Source organism: Notechis scutatus, chromosome 1, assembly GCF_049901735.1.
Source record: "Notechis scutatus isolate UNSWTSFEM ecotype Mainland chromosome 1, rNotScu1.2, whole genome shotgun sequence".
Lineage (NCBI taxonomy): Eukaryota > Metazoa > Chordata > Lepidosauria > Squamata > Elapidae > Notechis > Notechis scutatus.
Genome location: NC_142009.1, coordinates 112,657,084 through 112,680,990, shown reverse-complemented (window position 1 = coordinate 112,680,990; position 23,907 = coordinate 112,657,084). Strand labels below are relative to the sequence as shown.

General features: G+C 38.7%; 1 long non-coding RNA gene across 1 annotated transcript in view; it reads left to right on the top strand.

Annotated features, from left to right (window-relative positions):
- The first annotated feature begins 725 nt into the window (after nt 1-725).
- The window catches only part of LOC148132941 (uncharacterized), a 172,041-nt gene continuing 148,859 nt past the window's right edge, over nt 726-23,907 (top strand). Inside the window, exon 1 of the long non-coding RNA XR_015745313.1 lies at nt 726-1,017. This is a non-coding gene — a long non-coding RNA (uncharacterized LOC148132941). The remainder of the gene's footprint in view (nt 1,018-23,907) is intronic.

Genomic DNA, 23,907 nt, shown 5'->3' with positions numbered 1-23,907 from the left:
GTGGTTTGCTAGTGCAGAGGATGTTGGTGATTTCGAGTCTGATTCTATTAGCATCATCAGGGTTGGTTTTGGTCAGGCTGGTTTCAACTCCGCATATGATGGTTTCTGTGGGGATGTGTTTGGGAGCGACAGCAAAGTTGAATCCTTTTGAAAGGACCTTGGTTTAGGCTTCGGTGAGGATCTTGTCTGAGATGTTGTGCACTGTTTGTTTCATGTGTGGCTGTGAGGGGGGAGGAGTTGGTTTCTGGCGTTGTTGTAGTATTCTGAGTTTGTTGGTGTGTGTGTCTGTCTTGAGGGTGGTCTGTGTTTCGGCTCTCCAGACAGCGAGTTGTTTGGATTTGTCCCAAAGTAAGGGGTGAATCTTGTTGCTGAGTCTGAGGTGAAGTGTGAGGAGATCTTTGTTGATTTGGTCTAGGAGAAATCTTTTTGTGTAAAGTTCATTTCTAATTAGGGCCAATTCTGTTCTTTTTAGGATGCGTTTGGTGGCTGCTGTGTTGGTGTGGAATTTCAATTGGAAGCTTGTGGGAATTAAATTTTGATCTCGGCAGTTGCATAAGAATGTGAGGTCACATAAAATGGAATCTCTTTGGACTTCAAGTTTTTCATAAGTCCTGGTCAGATAGTGGGTTTCCTCCCCGTAGAGGTGCAATATTTGTTTTCTGAGGTTCTCGCGGGTATTTGTATGTGGATCTTTGGTTATTCGGGTTTTCTCCCGCGTAAGGTTGGAAGTATCTAGGCAACGTTTCGATGAAGTCTCATTCATCATCTTCAGGCTTCTGTCTTCAGCTCTGTGCTTCTCAGAGTGATGTGAGCTTGCAGCTGCTTCTTCCTTTTAACTGCTAGTGGGGGTGTGACTTGATTGGGTGGGGGCTTGGCTGTGTTCTGATTGGGTGGGGGTGTGTTCTCATTGGTTGGGGGTTTGGCTGTGTTCTGATTGGTTGGGGGGTTGGCCATGTTCTGATTGGCTGGAGGTGTGTTCTGTTCAGGTGGGGGCTTGGTTGTGCTCAGGTTGGTCAGGTTGTGCTCAGGTTGTGCTCAGGTTGGTTGTGCTCAGGTTGGCGAGAACCTGACTCCCAGATGAACACTATACAGAAGCCTGATGATGGCAGATGAGATTCTGCCGAAACGTTGCTACAACTTTAAAAGCACAGCTATAATGACATGGGAAAATACCCGAACAAAATATCCTGGTAGCGTCTCCATGCTCTGGACACTACACTGACAGACACAGCAAACCTTGCCACAGCTCGCATTGATGTGCCATCCTGGATGAGCTGCACTACCTGAGCCACTTGTGTGGGTTGTAGACTCCGTCTCATACTACCACTAGAATTAAAGCACCACCAGCATTCAAAAGTGACCAAACCATCAGCCATAAAGCATAGGAACTGAGAAATGGTCTGTGGTCACCACCTGCAGAACCACTCCTTTATTGGGGATGTCTTGCTAACTGCCTATGCTTTCCACCTGTTGTCTATTCCATTTTAACAACAGCATGTGAAATTGATTGTCAATCAGTGTTTGGGCCTGGGTTTGATGAGGGAGAATGGCGGTGGTGACTCGTTTGTTGGTGAGTGCTAGCTTCCAGATGTCTGGTAGGCGGGATGTATCATCCCGTTTATTCATGTTATGGGGGTGTATCTCTATTTCGATGGCTTCCCTGATTATTCTCTTGCTGGAGTGTTCAGTGTTCAGATGATATGTCCCACCTACCAGACATCTGGAAAGTAGCCCTCACCAACAAATGAGCCCCAGCCACGAAAACCAACCCCAGACCCAAAGCAACATGGGACACCACCGCCAATCCCCCTCATCAGACCCAGGCCCAAGCCCATCCTATAAACAAAGGACAACCACCATCTAGAAAACAGACCACGGCTGCTTTGCCAGCTGTCACACCCCCCGACCCCAAAACCAAACAAGCTGACACACGCCAAGAACACAGGCACAGACCCCAAAATCAAAGCCAGACCAAAACCCAGAATGCTACATCACAGCCACCCGCTGTGATGGATGTGAGGATATCACATCAAAAAACTCAGGAAATTACACCACAAGAACTCAAGACGTTGCAACATAGCAAATGACCCAGGAAATCACAGCACAAGACCAAGGATACCACAGCAATAAATCTCACAAGGTCATCACACAACCCATTACCCAAGCCGTTACAACACAGAAGACTAATGGAAAAGAGATCAAAACACAAATGACCCAGGAGATTACAGCACAAGATCCAGGATATCTCCACAACAAAACTCACAAGGCCATCACACAGCCCATTATACTAACATCAACTCCATCAACCAATCAAGAGGCAGCAGCGCAACCAACCAGCCCAGCACACCAGCCCCCACCACCAGTATTTATAGACAGATGGCAGCTCCGATCACACACTGCTTGCACTGGAATGAAGCAGAAAGCACCAGCCTGAGGATGGTGAATGGGACCTCACCGAAACGACGCCAAGATACTCTGAATCTTACATGGAAAAAGACCCGAACACATCTAGACCTACATATATAATATGTGTGTGTGTGTGTGTGTGTGTGTGTGTGTGTGTGTGTGTGTGTATGTATATGTATATGTATATGTATATGTATATGTATATGTATATGTATATGTACATGTACATGTATATGTATATGTGTATGTATATGTATTAGAAGATGGATTTATTTCCAAACAGAATTAATGGAAAATGGACTTAAGGAAAGAGGATATAAAAGCTGATTGAAACAGAGTAAAAAGAATTATATTATAGAGCACCACTGAGGTGTGCGGAGTTATGCTAATGAGAAATATTAAAAAGGATGCCTGGTGGAATGGAGATAGTAAAGAGGTTGTGGTTGAGAAAAATGCACTTAAGAGAACAATTGTTGCAAAAAATGAAGGTGACAGTTTTTGTCAAATGTACATATTGGGGGAAAAATGATTTCAAATAATGTAGTCAAAGAGAGAATGACACAGTGAAGAATTTTTATTTAGGTATTTCATATAACTAAAATGCATAACAAACAAATACTTATCTAATGATAGCTAAACTAATTAAGATGTATTCAATTGTCTATTTAATACATAGTAATACAACTGATAGAGAAAATGCAACATAATTTTGATGGAAGTAAAGATTGGAAGATTTGGAAAGAAATGCAGAGGGCTAAAGAAGGATCCTTCTATAGAGCAAATGGAATGAAAAATAATAGGGTGAAGGTAAATTGTGGGGATGCTGGGAATAATATTTTAGACATGCCTATACATGTCAAGTAGTGGAATTTTTTTATATAAAAAGTCTTATCTGGTCTGAAGAGAAGGGAAAGACTGAAGAAAGTCATGGCTGTGAGGACTTGGTAACTTTTCCTCAAAAAAAAAGGCAAGTGAAAGTTTTTAACAAAAAACAACAGGAAATATTTTAATCAATATACAGAAGTGGTGAAACCCAGAATAGTTGCAAAGGTGGAAACGTATGGAGAAGGATAATGAATTTTGTTGGTATAAAACAAATTTTAGCTGTATCTTATTTTCTTATCAAATGCTTTTAATTGTTTTGGCCTAGCATTTCTTACTCCTTGTGTGCTCTACATATGGTTGTTTATTCTGAAAGAGAATAATGTGATGTGTAGGTATACAGAGACTAAGTTCATTTGCATTAAAACCTGTCCATATTTAGCCCAAATCACTCTCCACACAAACTTAATTTCATCTCCAGTCTAACTTTCCAATTTTTCAATTCATATGAAACCAACATGAAGCTTCCAGTCATATAAAGTAATTCATTCGGTTATTTGACTAACAATCTGTACAATAGCTTTTAATTTTTGAAAATAGTAAAAAACAATTCTGTTACGTTAAACAGTATAACTTTATAATATTTATAGCCTTGCTGCTTGGGTTCTCTGAAAGTATTTGCTATTATGGTTCGATTATATGGGCTAAGCGGCTGTATATATCTACAGAGAGAAAATTCAGTTTGATGAAGGTCAATCAAAGCTGCCCCTGGAGCAAAAGCACAAAATTAAAGCAACACCTTGGATTAAAGTATCAGATTAGAGAAGCCACATTGCTTCATCCTGGATAATAAAAGGGTCTTTTGTGCATGTGCACACATGCGCAAAGAAACCTTTTCTCTGGCTCAGTGGAGCCAATCAAAGCGAATTGCCTGCTGCAGTGCTTTGATTTGAAGCACCAAAGAAGACCAAGCATCCTTTTTGGAATGAAAGCATTTCTTTGAATTGGATTCACCAGAAATTGCATATACCTCCTATCTTCATGAGTTTGGAATATATTTACCCACTTTAAAAAAAAAGTTGTTGTATGTATCATTTGCTATGTAAATCAGCCTGAATGTATCTTTGCCCTAGACAAAAGACTCCCTTATAGTACATATTAGAATATGAGTCGAATATAGGCTACCATATATATGGATGTCTAATGGGGGAAACTAACAGGTAATAATAATTCTGTTGTTATACAAAATGTGATTGCAGCTCTTGGGGGTGATACGTAAACAACTTCCTTGATATCTGGTAATATTGGGTTTATCAGACTTGAACACCTTAGTTAAAAAATTAAAATTAAAAACCAACCTGCTTTAAACTGTCTAAATTCTTACTTTAACAATTCTTATGTCCTTGGTTAGGACTTTCTGACAAGCAGAGTCAATGGGGAAGCCAGGTTCACTTTACAACCATGATGCTAACAACTGCAGCTATTAGCAAGAAAGGTCATAAAATGGGACAAAACTCACTTAGCAATTTTGCTACCTGTAGTAACCATTTGTCTGCAAGCAAAACTGGTGGGATCAGAAAAGTGTTAGAAAATAAAAAAAAACTAAGCACTCTGGGACTCTAGAATTCAAACAAGCATCTGCCACCTAACACCCCAGACTTAAAAATTATCAATAAGAAAGACAAAAGAAGTCTGGATAGTGAATGTTACAGTACCTGGTGAGATTAGAATTGAAGAGAGAGAATCACAAAATACAGAGACTTACAGGCAGAAGTACAATGAGGTGGTAAACGAAAGCAAAGATGGCACCAATAGTAATAGGAGTTTTAGATACAATCTAGAATAGCACTTGAACACTGTCAGTATTGACAAAATCATCATCTCTCAATTGCAAAAGACAGGTTTATTTGAAACAATTTACATCCTGTAAGGATACCTTTAATAATGCCAAACAACATCTGCATATCCCAGATCCTTGGGAAGGGCTTGGTAGATTTTTTAAAAATGCTAAATCTAGGCTATCATCTGGTGTTCTTCCAGGATCCTGAGAGATGGCAGTGTTTAATAAAAGGAAACCAGAGTGCACTAACCCTGCAGATTTGAATGGGTTGGGAAGATATTATCAGAGACAGGTGGATACTGAAGTAACTACTAGGCCCTATGTCATTTATCATAGCACAAAGCAAAAATAAATAACATTTTAATTAAATTAAAACAGAACATATTGTTTTCCTGGGGAAAATATTGAATATTTTACAATGTGTGGATATTTCAGGGTGAGAGTCCAGATTTTATCACAGGCAGAATAAATAAGGCAACATTGCCGTTTATTGCTTGATTACTTTTCCTTATTTGGCTACATTAAGCATTATTTTATTATGAATACATGTTCAGTGGAACGTGAGAGGATCTTTCAGTTTCACTCCGAAAGGGCTATCATTCAGGGGTGTCAAACTGGCAGCCCATGGACTGGATGCATCATGTATATGGAACACTTTGCCCTCAGAAGTTGTGGGAGCTCTATCACTTGAGACGAAGAGGCTGGACTGCCATCTGTCAGAAATGATGTAGGGTCTCCCACTTGGGCGGCGGGGGGTTGGATTAGATGACCTACAAGGTCCCTTCCAACTCTGATTATCTGTTATCTGTTATGTGTAGATCACATCCACCTCAGCTCTGTGAAGGGAGAAAACGTCACAAAACATCACATGACAGCAACGTGACACGACAAATCTGACACCCATGGACTATGTAAAATGACAAAGATCCCCTATCTGCTTCACTTGTAGGAGGTGATCAAATACACAATCTCTATATGTGGGAAACTTCCCATATAATGCAAACAGAGACTTGTCAAAGGTTTTTACTACTACTGTGCCAGCTGCTGCTTTCTCCTAGAAAAGAGCATCCCCCAGCTTTTTATCATGTTGCTTTCCCATTGTAAATATTGCTTTTCTCTCAGCAAATGTTACCATCAGGTTTTTCTTCCACTGCTTTTCTGTAATATTGCTTGCTCCCCCAGAAAATGTTACTTTCTCAAAAGGCAAATTAGTTTCAAAATGAAGTTTGGATAGACTTCAACAATTAAATAATACTAGTTAATTCTTTGGTAACAAAGGATCAATAGGTCACAGGTTAGTGAAATATTAAACATTTACACACTGATTGCAATAATGCTTAATGTAGCCACTAAAGTTAGATTTTACATGTGAAAATGAAAGTTAGACTTTAAATGTAAAGTGAGCACTTTAAAAAGTCATATTACATTTTGACTCTTGCATTTTTGTAAGAATCTAGTGTACAGGTAGTGTACAGATGCAAATGCATTCATAAAAAAGGTGAATATGGGACCAGACAATGCAAAACTTTATTTTGATTCTAAAAACAAGCATTGTGTTCATCCCTGTCAGTGTCAGAATACCTTGTGGTTTGGAGCATTGTTCCTAGTATCTTGTACTATATATTTGATTCTAAAAACAAGCATTGTGTTCATCCCTGTCAGTGTCAGAATACCTTGTGGTTTGGAGCATTGTTCCTAGTATCTTGTACTATATATTTCCAAAAAAAAATGAAAAATCCACAGACAATACCATGACACTAATGGGGGATTATTTATCAACATATAGGAGGAGGAAGAAAGAAGAAGAGGAGGGAGGAGAAAATATTAGCAGTGTAATTGTTCCTATAAATGGAGGGCAGGATCATGACAGTGACACATTTACTGACTGAAAGAAGAGAACTAAAGAAGGCCTTTTCACCTTTTTATTTTGCCCTCAGAGATTGGTGTGGAGTGCAGAAAAATTCCCATTGCTCCTGAGCCAAGTGGCACATATGTACCCAAAAGTGTGTCTATATTATAACATGTTTGCTTTACATCTTTCAGAATGGTATATTTAGGAAAGCAAGTGAAACTTTTGCTCAATCTTGGCAAGCTCAGCTGCAACCTTTGCACTCAAGAATAATTTCAGAGCAGAATAGATATACAGTTGACTCTACAGCAGAGGAATTTGTCCCTGACACTTTTCTGAATACACATTAATGGGGTCCTCCTGTGTAGCTAAAGGTTGAAGAATCATTCTGCCAAACCTTGGAACTGTGGATACTTTGCTATTCACTAAAGCAGCTTCTCTTTTCTCAGGCTGTTGTGTGAACCTCCAGGAAAGAAATAGTTGCTCTGATGGTGGCTTTAAACTGAATTGACTCCTGGAACAGCTGCACCATTTTTTTTCCCACCTCACATGGGAATCAGGCTGCTTTAATGGATAGCATAGAGGTGGTCTGCTCACATTCACAAAAGATACAATCCATTTTCCACATCACATATGAAAGGTGTGCAACCTTATAAAGCATATATTTTCCCCTTGATAAAAGCACATTCTTTCTTTTAAACTCTTCTCAGGGAATTTAGATCAGATCTTTAGACATTTTTATGCAGCTTCATCTCAATGAATTTTTGTCCACTGGCATAGAGTTGTTTTTGTAGGCAAAACAGGAAGGAGAGCATTTATGTTATACCACTTAGTATTATCATCTTAAGTAATATAAAATAAAGGGGGGGGGAGGAAAATGATTAGTATTTCACATTAACTGTTAGCTGTGCTGGGCACATTGTTATAGGAAAATGGGGAGTAAAAAAGTAGTATTATATGAGAGATCCTTCCCTCCCTCCCTCCCTCCCTCCCTCCTTCCTTCCTTCCTCCCTTCCTTCCTTCTTTCCTCTGCTCCAGAAGCTTTGTTAACTGTGTAGAATTGGCAAATCTCTGTAGAAACACTAGCTTTGCAATGATCATTCTAAAAACAGCAAACTTTCTGACAGTATTGTACTATGAAACATTTTCCATGCATCCAAAGAAGCTTTGAAATGTATGTCAGTTGTCCTCCATATGTTTGATTTCATCAAAGATAAATTCAATAAAGCAATTCAGGCTTTCTTATGGATAGACAATATCATGAAGGGATAATTTACAGGGCATCTGTGTCTTTGATAAGTTAACGTCTCTGTGTTAGGATCTCTCTTCCTCAGATAAGTTACTGCTTTCAAGATGACATTATTTACTATTTTATCTAGATGACTAGAACCAAATGATGCCAACAGAATATCATATACATGGTAAAACCTAAGTTTATAAGATCTGTGGGACTCTTAACTTTGCTTGTTGAGAGCCTGGTGAACATTTTTTTTTCTTTTCCAAGTTTATTAAAGGAAACATGTTTTTTTTTCTACAATTGTTTTTGACGTTCCTTTAAAGGGGTGTTTTCCAGCATCCACCAACCCTTCTTTCCTTCCTTCCTTTGCTCCCTCCATCTGCTTTTAACTTCTCCATCTGCATTAATTGAACAGAATTAAGTATTTCTGTAATATACTGAAAACTGATTTATTTCTCATATACTTTTCTTGACCATGTAGAACAGGGGTGTCAAACTGAAAGCCCACAAGCCTGATGTACCACACACAGGCCACACCCACCCAACTCTGCAATAGGAAAAATGTCACAAGACATCATGTGATGGCAATGTGGTGCCATGAGTTTGACACCCGTGATGTAGAATGAGAAAGTTGTTGGAAAACGGCATTTTCCTATGCAACCCTCCTTCCATAAACTATGGTGGGAATAAGTTAATACAAGCTTGCACAGTTTTGGCAGCTTTAAAGTCTTCACAAAAGATGCAGGAACCTTCTAAATTTTGTTGTCCACTCAGGACTGGAAAAATGTTATTATTAAGCAGTTAATAAAATACAAAGCATGGCTAGTGGGCCAGTTTGCTCAGAAATAACACTTTTTTCTACTTAGGAATAGAAACTCTGATGACAAAGTGCTTGTATTGAAATTATAAATTATAACTAATAGCTGCTCATAAAACACCCAGCTCTTTGTCATTCTGTGCAGCAGTCACAGAAGCCTCTTTTAATTTAAACAAAGATTACTGCCATTTATTTATTTTATTTTGTGTCATGCTATTCTGAAGCATTTAGCTAATCATAGCAAGGTCGAACTAGCAGCACTTTCTGAAAGAGCATTTTCATTAAAAAGTCCAGGCAATGACTCTGACTATAAAAGCAACATCTTTGTCTGCCTTTTGTTTTGCTTCTCTATCTGCCTAAACAGATGGCTTGGTTAAAAAAATGTCTCATTTCTGATTCTGTCATCAAAGGTTTATATAACATAAATAATTGAAGTTATGAAACAAGACATGATGAGTCAACAGCTAACCAAATAGCTAGTATTTAACTAGCCACATTTAAATTTTCAGGCATACCATTGCCTGTGGCTTCTTTTGAATTTCATACTAGAATTTATGGCATTATTCTCAGTGTCTCTCTGGATTGTCACAATAGGATGGGGCTTTGAAATTCTGTTTTATTGATTCTAAGAGTTCTCCTTCCTTATCTTCTCTACTATTTAACAGATATCATAAAACCTCTGGAGGTTCCACATGGATCTCTACTTGGATGTTATTAATATTTGGAAGATATTCAACCCTGACCCTTTTTTTTAATCTAGTTGTGTAGATCAGGGATATGAGACTTTATTCAGTCTAGGTGAGGAGTTTGATAACTCTGGAGCAAGCCTAGGTCAAATAACTGGGTAGGCCTCGGACCAAAAATATATTTGATTTGGTTATTTGTTATGAATTGATTCAGCATATTTAAAATAACCAATCCTTGCATGTTTTAGTCATTTCCTCTTGTCTCATATAACAAGTCAGGGGGTTGTGAACTGCTCTTTGAACATAGTAGTTGACCAGATCTGGATAAATTGGCTGTTTCATTATATATAATTTTAATGGAAACAAGATATTATGATAAAGAAAATGCTTTTGAAACTAGAAATGAAATTGCAACTGAGTGCTTTTATATTTCTCTTGTGAAATCAGGATGCTATTCACGATAAGAGTTCCGTGAAGTTGCTCAGTTGGCTTCTGTAGACCTCTTATGAATATGCCAACTTCAATTTCTACTAGAAAAGTAGTGATATATTGTTTCGTCAGAAAAGGTTTCTTTTTTAAACCAGCCAAGATGAGGATCTTGGCACTGCTCCACAGTGCATAAAGCTAATATATGTCACCATGTCTTCCAATTTAGTTCTGGGTACAATTTAAATTCTTGAAGATGACTTATGGAGCCCCAAAGTGTCCAAGGTGGGATCATATTTTTCTATGCTTTAATGATAATCACTGAAGTTTTGGCTCTATGTTTTTGTATATCCAGCTGATTGGGGCCAAAAGCATAACTTTCTAGTAGCATTTCCAAGTAAGGGAAGTAGGGAAATATATTTCTTAGAAATATGCTTCCTTTTGTTATTAAATAAATTGTCACATCTTTATTTTTCTATCTATCTATCTGTCTGTCTGTCTGTCTGTCTGTCTGTCTGTCTGTCTGTCTGTCTGTCTGTCTGTCTGTCTAATCAACCATGCACTGAAATCCAAAATACATTTTATATACATTTTATATACAACTTGAATAATACCTGATACTCCCAAGCAGAAACTAATGAAAGTCCAACTCCTTTAAACCTAATCAATGTATCCCATTGATACAAACTTTTTTTTTTCATTGCATAGATGGACCAGGTATATATGTGATAACAGAGCTGATAGTATGGGAACTTCAAATAATTTTGACTTCTCTAAAAGTAGCACATTTCTCCTTGATAATAATGGGAGCAGGGATGAAAGCAATGGCTTCTAAGCTTACCATTTTCCCCAATTTCTTAAAATTTGAACTGTCCTATTTGACAGGTTCTAAGAGCTAGATAGTTATGGTTGCTTTTGCCATGATATAGTTGGATATACAGTAATCACATTGCTTCCAAGCAAATGGAGTTCTCTATTACTTACATCCAGGAATAAACTACTTCTTTGTTAACTTATTCATGTTCAGATTTTATAGTAAGACATGGAGAAAATCTCTTCTCTCCTAAGGAAATGGTGATTAATTTCATTCAGGGATATAACCAAGGAAATGTATAACCCCCCCCCCCCACCTCCCACCCCAAAAAGTTCAGGGCTGAAGAATAAACCCAGTAGAAGGAATGAAAATGAAAGGGATATTTGTGCTCTCTAAATGGCTTTGAAAACATATAATATTTAACCTGACAATAACATTTCCATACTATCTTAACTTTTTAATATATTTTCATTGCTATTCTGGTAGAATGTCCCTTCTGAATAGTTCAGCCAACTGCAATGCAATATGAAATTATTCTTTATATAGTCATATAGCTACATAGAACTATATATTCAAAAATGTCTACTGCCATGGTCTTTGCTGAGTCACTATCACATATGTCTAGCCCAACATGTTATTCTCTCTCTCTCTCTCTCTCCTCTCTCCCCTTGTTAATTAAACTTAGATGACACCATTTTTCTCCCAACCAGGAGGAAGGACTAATGAAGATGCTTCCAAATGATGCAAAGTTTTGAAAATGTGCTTTGATTTAACAAAACTGTGGTTGAACTCAGGGCTGGGCTGCTGGGGGTTTGGAAACTAACTAAGATTCTGTGCAGTTCGGAGAACCGCCAAATCCCACTTCTGGCTGGTCTCAACCCTCTCCCCCACCTCTCCCAGGAGTCCCCACATGACCTGTTTTGGATGCAGCTAAGTGCACGGTGTGCATGGAGGTTCGAGGAAGATGAAAAATGGGTCTCCCAGAAGTTTGGGAAGGTCAGAAATGGGCCTGTTTCTGGCTTCTAGAGAGCCCCCAGAGCTTGGGGAGGCCATTTTCGCCCTCCTGGAGGCTTGAGGAAAGCCTCTGGAGCCCAGGGAGGGCAAAAACACCTCCCACGGCCATGGTCCAGGAGGCCGACTAGGCCATGCCCACAATGGCCACACCCACCCAGCAACCAGGCAGCTAACCCTTTACTAAAATTTTTGAAGCCCACGCCTGGTTGAACTATCCCATTGAGGCAGTTTTACACATCATTGGACTGTCTGACTTGAAAGCTGTGAATTTAACCAAATGATTGGAAGCTTTTGAAGCTCTTCATTTAATGGCTTTTCTCCCATTTCTCAGGTGTTGCAATTTCACTTCCATGCATGGATAATATTCCACTGAATTTCCCTTTGACTACTGTATTTTGATGTAAAAGAAATACCTGAAGTGCTTTTTTTTAAAGTAACCCTAGTTTCCATTTTCTCTATTTTGATATTAGCCTAAAACAATAGGTAAAAATAATTTATCTTGACCATAGTTTTAAAATATTTGGATTTAGCAATTTTATAATTATTTACCTTCCTTTTATTTAGCACTTCTCAAAGGAACAAACAAACACCCTTCAACTTTTTCTTCCTCCATTTATTCTTCAAATAATCTTCTCTGTACATCTTTTTTCTTCCATATTTTACTGAAATTTTTAAAGGAACATCCCCCAATACACACACACACACACACACACACACACACACACACACACAATTTTCAATAAAGCACAGGACCAGAACATGACAATAATTTGGTGGGACAGTGGTTTTTGCAAACCTTGTAAGATTTCTGAGATCCTGTGTTCTGAATTTAAATCAGATATAGACCTGCATACAGTATACCCAGAGAAAGGCACTCATGTAGCTCTGAATTCCAGCTATTGTTAGTTCCCATCCCAGCTACAGATTTTTTAGCACTTTATCGCAATTATTTTGTTAGGTGAGTTGTAAAAACAGTAGAAAAGATGAACTGTTTCTTTAATGCCTTTGCCCCACATTACTCTCATGGCCATGAAATGTAATAAAGATGTTGTCCATCGATGGTAGCTGGATCTTTCCTATTTAGAAATCATTATATTAACAGCAGGGTAGTCCAACCTCATGCATGTGAATTCAAAGGCAAGATGCAATAAAGCTAATTCTTAAATAAATGGATTTAAGTAGTATAGCTTCATAACTGTTTTCAGTGACTCCAGGATACCATGCAGGTTCATGTTCAGGATCAATTCTGTATCAGACGAGATTGCCTAAATTGAGTATAAGAATTGATATGAGGATTCTGGTACTAAATAAAAATGGAAAATGTCTCTTTCAATGAAAAGACATTAAGGTTGGGAGTTAAGTGCTTTACTGGTGACCTGTGTCCTGTGTTCTAGACTTATATTCCTGTAAGTAGAAATACAGTTTGTTTTTAAGTACATTAGCTTGATATAATGCTTTAAAATACTGTTGGTAGCCAATAGTGACACAACAGAATGAGATGCATTCATTTCATAGGACAATGAAAAAGCCAAATAATTTGTTCATAATTCTTGTGATTGTTATGTTTTTATACTATCTAGAACCACATGCTTTGGGTCCTTAAATTTAGGATTTAGGATTTAATGCAAAATTAGAATTTAGGATTTAATGCAAATCAGAGCCAGTTTGGAGTGCTTAAGGTGCTGGCCTAGCACCCAGCAGATTGTAGTTCTATCTCACTTTAAACATGAAAGCCAGCCAGGTGATTTTAGGCCAGTCACTTACTCTTGGTCCAATTCACCTCACAGAGTTGCTGTGGGGAAAATAGGAGGATGGGGTACATTCATTGTCTTGAGTTACATATAAAAATGATGGCATAAAAATAGTGATGGTGAGAAATTAGATTTAAGATTGTAGAAATCTTGTATATGTTGATAAACTTAGAGTTAGATATTAGTTGTGATAGGTAACCTTAGATAATCTAAGAGATAACCTAATTATATACTTGTATCTGCACTGAAGAAAATCACAACTCTTCCTAAATTTCTTTATCTCTCCATACCTTTTTTCTTTTGACTTTTTCCCCTTTTGATTCCCTTCCCTCTTTTTTCTTTGTATTTTTTTAAATTTGATAAAGTAATCCATTAACTTTTTGTAGAACCCTCTGTCTCAAAGCACACAAAGATTCACATGTTCAATCATAATGAACTTTTCTTTGCCTTTTATTAGTCAGTGACAGTCAGCAGAAACTAGGAATTGTTTTCTTCTTCATCTCCATACGTGGAAGTGAAATCAAAATGGATAATATCAGCCTCTGTACACAGATCCCATCTTTCCAGGGCAAGTGAGAATATTTACAAATGGATGTCACATATGAGCTGTTCCTGCATCAGAATTCCCATCTGAATAAAGTTTTGTGCACCTATGGTGAATTTTGGCCAGCAATTTATTTTTAAATTTTTCTTCATCAAAACAATTGGAATCACTTTGTACAGATCTACTATATTACCAAATATGGAAATGTTATGTTTAATACAATAATATTTTACACCAATGAAGACAAATATATGTGTCCCAGGATAATGTTGCAAGATCCAATTGGGTCGGTCACTCAGACTGGTCAAATGTGAACTCATTGGTAGCCTCACGTTACAGTGAAAAAGGACATGCATTCAATTTTTGCAGCTACTGAGATTGTTGGTAGTGCAAGTACAAAGATAGTCAGGGAAATGATTGAAACCTGGGAAACAGGCCCCTTGTCAGTTAACAGGAGTGCTGATTTACCACCAGCTTATCAGGTGCTTAGGAGCTGGGGACTTGGCAGCACAAGAAACAACAGACAATAGCCCAGCCATCAACACACCAATCAACCAATAGGAAGGTACCACATAAATAGAATAGACTCGTAGAATAGACCAAAGCACATATTCCAGTAGAGAGAAGTTCTCTGAAGATGGGCTCTAGTACGAGTCCAAAGCTCGGAAGAGTAAACCTCTGATCCCAATGCTGAACCAGATTAGATCTTGTGATAGTATTTAAGCTATAGCCTTGCAGTCTCTGTAAATTGTAAATATTTATTTGTTTCTTCTTAAATGTGTCCAAACATATTGTGTAAGTAAAGTGCCCTTATTTATTTTCTTGGTATCTTTCTTCTTCTTTTTCTTCTGGTGCTGAGGAATCACCTACAATCCAAACCTGACAGAAGTCAATAGAGTAATAATTACTGGAGTTTACATTGTGCTTTGTTTTTGAATATCAGTTGTCAGGGCAATAATTTTCTATATACTTTGGCAATATGTTGTAATGCCAGATTGTAGCAAGTGAAAAAGAGTATTAAAAGGGCTACCGTGAAATATGACTTTCTTTTTTCTTTTTTAAAAAAATCCAATTTCCTCTAAGTCTCAAAACTAAACACAACAAAACAACATGAGCTCTCAGCAGCTTTGCATGATAGGCTGCTAAGCCTGGACAGAATGACTTAATATTCCTTTCACCTTATCAATTCATCTCGGTTCTTGACATCAATGAAAGTTCAGCATACAAAGAAGGAAACACTGGAGATGACATCTGCCATTCAGATCAAAGAAGTTAATTTGGCCTTGGGTCTTTTGATTTCACCAATCCTGGCTTTTTAAGAAGGCTCACATGTAGGTGCAAAAAAACAGGTGGATTACTAGTGGCAACTTTAAAAAGTAAGTATTAAATGCTAAGTTGGGCAAAAGAGAAGTGTAATGAATAATTCCCTTTTAAGGTTCAATCCCTCCAAAGCTTTAGATGTTTGCATAACACAGGCCATTGTTCCATCTATTTAAGAAAGGAAAGATTTTTACAGTTTAAACCTGAGTTTATTTTACTTTATCACTAGGCTGCTTGAGATTGGTTGGGTTACCATATTAAACTGGCAAAATCTAGCCCATCACTAGAGGGTAGCAAAGCATTAATGTTTGACATATTTGTTTCCTGCCATCTAGTGGTTATCCAGTTTTTTTTGCAACCCAGATTTGGTTGATCTAGATTTGGTTGATCTGGGTTTGCAACCCAGATTTGGTTGATCTTCCCAAAGTGGGAGGTACCACCCCCTGAGGGGTGGTGGGATGCCTTAGGGGGGCACTAAGAGGCAAGGGGGCCAGCAGGGCGAATCTAAGAGGTGGCAGGGGGGCGTTCAAGGCACCAGCCCTGCAGGTTCACCCATTGACTAGCACCACTCTGGAGCTGGCGCCTCCAATGTGGAAGTGGTGGCACTTTACATGTCGCCGCGGCTGCATTCAATATGCTGTCCCCCTGCTGCCTCTTAGTGCCCCTCTGCTGGCCCTCTTGGGGATGCTAAGAGGTGGCAGGGAGGCGTTCGAGGTGCCGGCCCTGCAGGTTCACCCACTAACTGTAGTAACACTCCAGAGCCAGCGCCTCCAATGCGAATATGATTAAGGGGGAAAAAGCTTCCTGTAATATTTTCATAAAGGACAGAAAAGATTTTTGGGTCATGGGTATAACATGATTTATATATGGAAAGTCAATTTACAGCCACTCCTCATTTAGTGACTACTCAATAATGGCTATTTTCAAATATAATGCTAATAAACAGTAATACAAAAATCATATGTGCATTTACAACCATATTTTGTGAGTTTTCAGTGTAAAATTGACTAAGATTTGGTCAGTTTCAGTCAGCAATACCAGCCAGCCGAAGATTCTACTTAACTAATTAAAGTCACAGTGCTAAGCGTGTTAACTTACTGTTAGCATCTTTTAGGGCAAGGGTCTTCAAACTTGGCAAGTTTAAGACTTGTGGACTTCAACTCCCAGAATTCCTGAGCTAACATGACTGGAGGAGGTACTCTGGGAGCTGAAGTCCATAAGTCTTAAAGCTGTCAAATTTGAAGACACCTGTTTTAGGGAATCGCTGCACTGTGGAAGAAGGCAGCTCAGGAAAAGATAGCTTGTTTAAACCATCCTTCTGTGAGGGGAAAGATAAAGGGAAAAACCAGGCCCGACATATGAAACTCTACTAAAGAACATTGTCTGAATGAGATGGCAACAATCAATGCTCTTTGCAGCATCTCTCTGGCTCTCCTCTCTCTGTCACCTGTTCACTTAGCAACCATTTTGCTTAATAACAGAGACAATGGAATGGATTGTAGTTGTTAGTTTAGGAGTGTATTATTTAAAAAACACATTATGATTGGGACATCTTATTAAAACATATTTCAGATTTTATGGAGATGCTCCTAGACTAGAAATAATTAGCAAACTATCTTGTTATAAAAGGGAAGCTTTCTATTCCATTTCCACTGAAAATCTCTTCACTTTCTCTTACTTTTTTTGAATCAGGGTTATAAAAATTAATACAGGCACTTCTACCAAAGTTTCTGTAATCTGAATATTCTTCAGAAATGTAGATTTCAGTCCCTCAAATTCCCAGTCAACATTGGCACTAATGCAGAGGTGGTATTCAACCGGTAGTGGTGATTTGGTGTGGGTCACTGAACCGGTGGCGGCCCCTGGCTGACCATGCCCCTGACCCAGTTGCCCGGTTGCTCACTTGTCCTGGTTGAGGGGAAAATGGACGGGGGCCTTGGGAGGAAGCCATTCTTCCCCCCGACAGCGGGACAAAGCTATGCAAAAAGCCAGCCCTCACCGGCACCCAGCTTCACCGATAGTGGGCTTGCAAAAGGCAATGTCGCTCTGCCTGCAATCAAGATAGACTGGGGAGGGAGAGCATGAGTGAGCACTGAGGAGACTGCAGGAGGAGGGAAGCCAGACAAAGGGGTGAGTGAGGGCATCACAGCATGCTGTAGCACTTTCCTTCACCCCCTTCTTTCAGAGTGCTCCAATCAGCTCCTCTTCTCCGCCTCTCCTTTCACCCCATTAGCCAGCCTACCATCAGGAGGTGAGTGGGTGGGCTTTATTGCATTCCAGGCATTTCCCACCTGAATGGCATGCCACATTTGCAATTTCCCCCCATGGGGAAGGCAGCAGGGGAATTGGGTGTGGGTAGCACAGGAGTTGCTTTCAAGCCATTGGCTTTTGCAGGGTGGAGAGTCTCCCTCTAGCTATGCAGGCAGAGGTATGCTTCCCATTTCTGTAGCTTCCTGTGGGGAGAATGTTACGAATATAAGTCACCTAACAGGTATTTGGGTTGGAAATATATAAACCAGGATAGACATTTTAATATTGCATCTTTAAGAGAATACTAAATCTGTAATTGGGTGTGGTTCCTCAAATGGCCATAAGATGGAGCCAGAAACCTGGGTTGTTTTAGTTTTAGTCTGAGTCTCAGAAGAGAGTGTGTCTCAGTGAGTCTCTGTTTCCTTCTGTTGGAGAGTTTTGCCGTTCTTCTAACTGACTAATATTCTTTGATTTGATGAAAGTATAATACTGAACTGTTTTTGACACTGGACTTTGTTATTGGATTATCCCTGGATTGAAAACTGACTGATTTTACCTGTGAATGATTTTGGACTGCTTTTTTTGAACTTTGTTTAAACCTTTCTGGAAGTAAAAACCTACATTTACTGTACAGTGTATCTGTGTGCTGTGTGTGTATTATTCAAACACTTCTCTCAAATACGTCTCCCTGTATGTGCTCATTCTCCTAATGGGGAATTACCTCAACACTGGTTATGGGCCCAGGCCATACTAGGCTCAGATAACTGAGAGTTGGTGTGAATACACAGTACTGTATACAGACAGCTGTTTACTGTTTAATTGTGGGTTACTATCCTGATAAAGATGGCACAAGTCACTTCAAAAAGTCTATCACTGATAACCCGGTTGGATGGAACAAACTATGTTTCCTAGTCTATGAAGTGCAGTCTACTTCTGCGTAGAGAAGGTTTATGGAATGTAGTACAAGACCCACCGGATGTAAATGCTTGGGATCCAAATAATGAGGACGATGCCAAGAAGCTTGCTGACTTTAAACAGAACAACGAATGAGCTCTTTGTATAATTGGACTAACACTGAGTGACCAGCAGCTAGTCCATATTCATGGAGAAGAGTCTGCTGCTAGGTGTTGGGAGAATTTGAAGAAGATTTATGTTCGTGACAGTGTAGGTGCACACATACATCTTACACGTAAACTGTTTAGAGCACGTCTTCTGAAAGGTGGAGATATGTTAGCTCATTTAAACTTCATGAAAATAACTTTTCAAGAGCTACATGAAAAAGAACTGATATTTTCAGAGCTGCATCAAGTTTACATCATTCTTTCCTCATTGGATGAAAGTTATGATGATTATGTATCTTCACTAGAAGTCCTGCCCAGAGATAAACTGACATTGACTGACATAACTGGAAGATTGTTGGAAGAGGCAAGAAGACAGCTGGATAGGGACCAACTGAGGAAGGAACAACCACAAGAAGAGGATTTGTGTTCAACTGCCTATACTGTTAGGAAATGTTTTTCTTGTGGGGCTAGAGGAGATACAGCTAGATTCTGTAAGAAGGGAAAACAACAGAATACTGGTAATCACCAGAAGGCCAAGAAGAATGTTAGTTTCGCTATGTCTAGCAATTCAACTGTAAACCATGATTTGTGAGTTGTTGATAGTGGAACATCACAGTGCATTACTAAAGATAGAAAAAGGTTTGTAAAGATGTCTACAAGTAAACAACATATATCATTGGCAAATGGATGGAAGATCAAAGCTTTGGGTGAAGGTACTGCATATTGTTCTTGTATAAACGAACATTTAACTATGTTATATGTACCTAAACTGAAATTTAATTTATTAACAGTAAGGGCTTTAGTTAATATTGGTTATGTAGTAACCTTTAGGGGAGATAACTGTATAATAGAGAAAGAAGGTAAAAGTGTTACTGCTAATTTAGAGAATGATTAAATGTAATACATGATGACCAATTGAAGATGGCTAACTCAGTTTATAACAATGTTAAGCCACATGATGAATGTATACATTTACTGCATAGACGTCTGGGGCACATTAATTTCAAAATGCTCAAACAAACAGTTGAATTGTCAGAGGGAGTAAAATTAAAACCCTGTAGCAAGTATTTAAACTGTAATGCTTGTAGCCAGGAGAAAAGTAAGGTTACTCCTGCAAACAGACTAAATGGGTTTAAGACCAAAGAACCTTTAGAGATTGTGTTTGCTGACATAATTGCTCCTAAGAAACCAAGTTTAGGAGGATTTTGAGTATTATGGACCATTACTCACGATATGGTTTCTGCTATCTTCTGAAAAACAAAACAGAAACATTCCAACATTTCTTTAACTGGCTAAGGTTTGGTGAGAGAAAAATGAAAAGTAAAGTAATTACTTTAGTTACTGATAATGGGACTGAGTGTTAACAAAAGATTCCAAACTATGTTGAAATTGGCTGGTGTTGAGCATAAACGTTCTGCACCTTACAGACCACAACATAGCTCATTTGTAGAATGTAGAATCAAGCCATGGCTCGCACTATGTTATCTGATTCAGGTTTGCCTGAAACACTGTGGGGTGAAGCCATAATGTGTAGTAACCATGTTTTAAACAATGTAGTGAATACAACAACTGGAGAATTGCCATTCACTCGTTGGCATGGCAGAAAACCAAATTTAAGTTACCTACACACATTTGGAGCTCCAGCATGAGTGCATATTCCCTCACAAGTAAGACTGAAAGGGCAACATAGAGCTAAGAAGTTATTTTTTGTGGGTTATGAGGCCAACCATAGATCGTTTAGATTTTGGGATCAAGGCACTTTCTTGAGCACGTTGGGTGGGATAAACTGGAACAGAAATCCAGCAATGATATCATTATTGACACCCAAATAATCCCTAAAGATAAAATAAGTAAACCACAAATAGCCATTAAAGAGGAAGAACAGGAGGAAGTAGGAGAACAGGCACAGGAGGAGGTAGAAGAACAGGAGCAGGTGGCACAGGAAAGTCCTGTATTACCAAGATGTTCAACCCGAGTAACACAACCACCTGATAGATATCAGGCTAGTGTTGTATGCCAAGTGAATACAGTTCCAAGTAATTATAGTGAACTAAAACTGTATCCTGCTAAGGATCAGGCTGCTTGGCAGAAAGCAATGGATAAGGAACTGGAATCATTAAAAAGACTGGAGGTATATGAAAATGTTAGGTTACCACCAGGTAAACATGCCATAGGATGTAAATGGACACATAAACTTAAGACAGGTGTAGATGGGACTGTTACCCATAAAGCCAGGTTAGAAGCACAAGGGTTTAATCAGACAGCAAATGACTATGATGTGGTGTTTGCATCTAGTCTGGAGGCTACTACATTAAGGGCAGCTTTAGTGTGGGCAGCTAAGGAGGAATACGTTATAAATCATTTGGATGTAGAGACGGCATATCTTCATGCATCATTGCAACACACTATATATTTAAAGAAACCTTTAGGTCTCAAAAATGATAATACTGATAATAATGATTGCTAGAGATTGAAAAAGAGTCTTTATGGTTTGAAGCAATCAGGATATGAGTGGAACCAATGTATAGTTAAAGAATTAACTAAGATAGGCTTTGTAGCTGGCATGGCTGATCCATGTTTGTTTAAAAGAGAAAGTAATGGTGTAATTTCATTGTAGCTATTATTTACTGATGACATAGCATTAATCACCAAAATTGAACAAGAAGCTACTGAGATAATTTCACTATTGGAAAAGAAATTTAAGATGAAACAGTTAGGAAAAATCAAACAATATCTTGGTTTAAAGATAGATAGAACTAGGGGAGGATACAAAATCTCACAGGCAGTTAAAATTAACCAATTACTAAAAAAATTTAAAATGGAACTTTGTAAGCCAGCTAAAACACCAATGAGCCAGGAGTTTAGCCATAGTGATGTACAAAGTCCTCTTTTTGATAAAAACATTTATCAGTCCTTGATTGGTAGTTTATCTTATCTCAGTAATTGGTCAAGGCCAGATATCACATACTGTGTTAAACAATTAGCTAGATATAATGCTGAGCCAACTGAAAGGCACTGGCAAGCTGCTAAATGTGTGTTAAGATATCTGAAACAAACAATGCATCATGCATTGTATTTGGAGCCTAAAGATGAACTGAGTTTAACTGCATATGCTGATGCAAGTTTTGCTACAGACATAAATACACGAACATCTACATCGGGTACTGTAGTATTATTGGGAAAAGCATTGATTGGATGGAGATCTATTAGACAGAAACATCTAAGTTTGTCAGCAATGGAGGCTGAATTCTAATGTTTATCTTTACTATGTACAGATTTAGTTTTGTATAAACAACTACCAATTGACATGGGAATTGATGTAACAGATTCTATTGTTATTTATGAAGATAATCAATCAGCAATACAGATGGCTTCAAATATTGCTGTTAAAACAAGAACGAAACACACAGATTTAAGATGTTTAAATGTGAGACAATGTGTGCAAAGTAAAATGATTAAGATGGAATACTGTATGTCAGAAAACAATATAGCAGATCATTTTACAAAGGCCCAAGGCTCTATAAAGCATAAGGCTTGCTGTGAGGATTATGGACTTAGAATGTAAGGTTGCATATATTGTCCTACCCAAAAAGGGAGAATGTCAGGAATATAAGTCACCTAACAGGTATTTGGGTTGGAAATATATAAACCAGGATAGACATTTTAATATTGCATCTTTAAGAGAATACTAAATCTGTAATTGGATGTGGTTCCTCAAATGGCCATAAGATGGAGCCAGAAACCTGGGTTGTTTTAGTTTTAGTCTGAGTCTCAGAAGAGAGTGTGTCTCAGTGAGTCTCTGTTTCCTTCTGTTGGAGAGTTTTGCTGTTCTTCTAACTGACTGATATTCTTTGATTTGATGTAAGTCTAATACTGAACTGTTTTTGACACTGGACTTTGTTATTGGATTATCCCTGGATTGAAAACGGACTGATCTTACCTGTGAATGATTTTGGACTGCTTGTTTTGAACTTTGTTTAAACCTTTCTGGAAGTAAAAACCTACATTTACTGTACAGTGTATCTGTGTGCTGTGTGTGTATTATTCAAACACTTCTCTCAAATACGTCTCCCTGTATGTGCTCATTCTCCTAACGGGGAATTACCTCAACAGAAAATATTTTTTTAAAAAAAACCTGTGACTCGAGGCAGACTGCCGGGCTAGCAGCTGAACTTCTGTGCACTGAATGGACCCACCCATGCCACCCATAAGTGTGTATCTGCCAGCAGCAGATGGTTTGTATAAAATGAGAGGCTTTGCCTACCCTGGCCAGTAGAGCTGCATCTCTCATTAGTGCTGAGAGCCTGAGGAGAAGGCATTGTGTGCCTGCCAAAAAGTCTTTCTGACAGCCTCACCTGTAGCAGAGATGAGAATGTTAACTGTCTCTAGCCCCTAATTCTCCTTAAGCATTGCTAAATGAGGAGCAGCACTGGCAGACTTTTTAAGCCTAAAGCAGAGAGGGAGGAGAGAGATATCCAATCCAACCTCTGGTATATGTGTGTGTGTGTGGGGGGGGGAGAGGTGTGGCTTCTTGGGGGTGCATTTTGGAGAAGTGTCAAGAGAAATGCTAAAAGGGCAATCAGCTTGGTATTAAATTGCAAACGAAATTGGGTCTTCAGGGTAAGGAGACATAATGAACTTTCAACTGTAGGTTTCTAAAAATCTTATTAGCCCATTAGACCAGAGGGAGCAAAAGACATAGGGTCCCAATGAGGGTCTTAGCTATTTAACTTAGGAACAACAGAATAACAGAGTTGAAAGGGACTTAGGAGGTCTTCTAGTCCAACCCTCTGCTCAGGCAGGAAAACTGAGGATGCCAAGTCTGAGTGGAGGGCCAGGCAAAGGTGTCAGAATAATCCTTGGAGGGGACCCTATACCAGGCGTCTCCAACCTTAGCAACTTGAAGACTTCTGGACTTCAACTCCTAGAATTCCTCCCAGAATTTTGGGAGTTGAAGTCCACAAGTCTTAAAGTTGCCAAGGTTGGACACCCTTGCCCTATACCATTTCAGAGAAATGGCTGTCCAGTCTCTTCTTGAAAACCTCCAGTTGTTGGAGCATCCAGAACTTC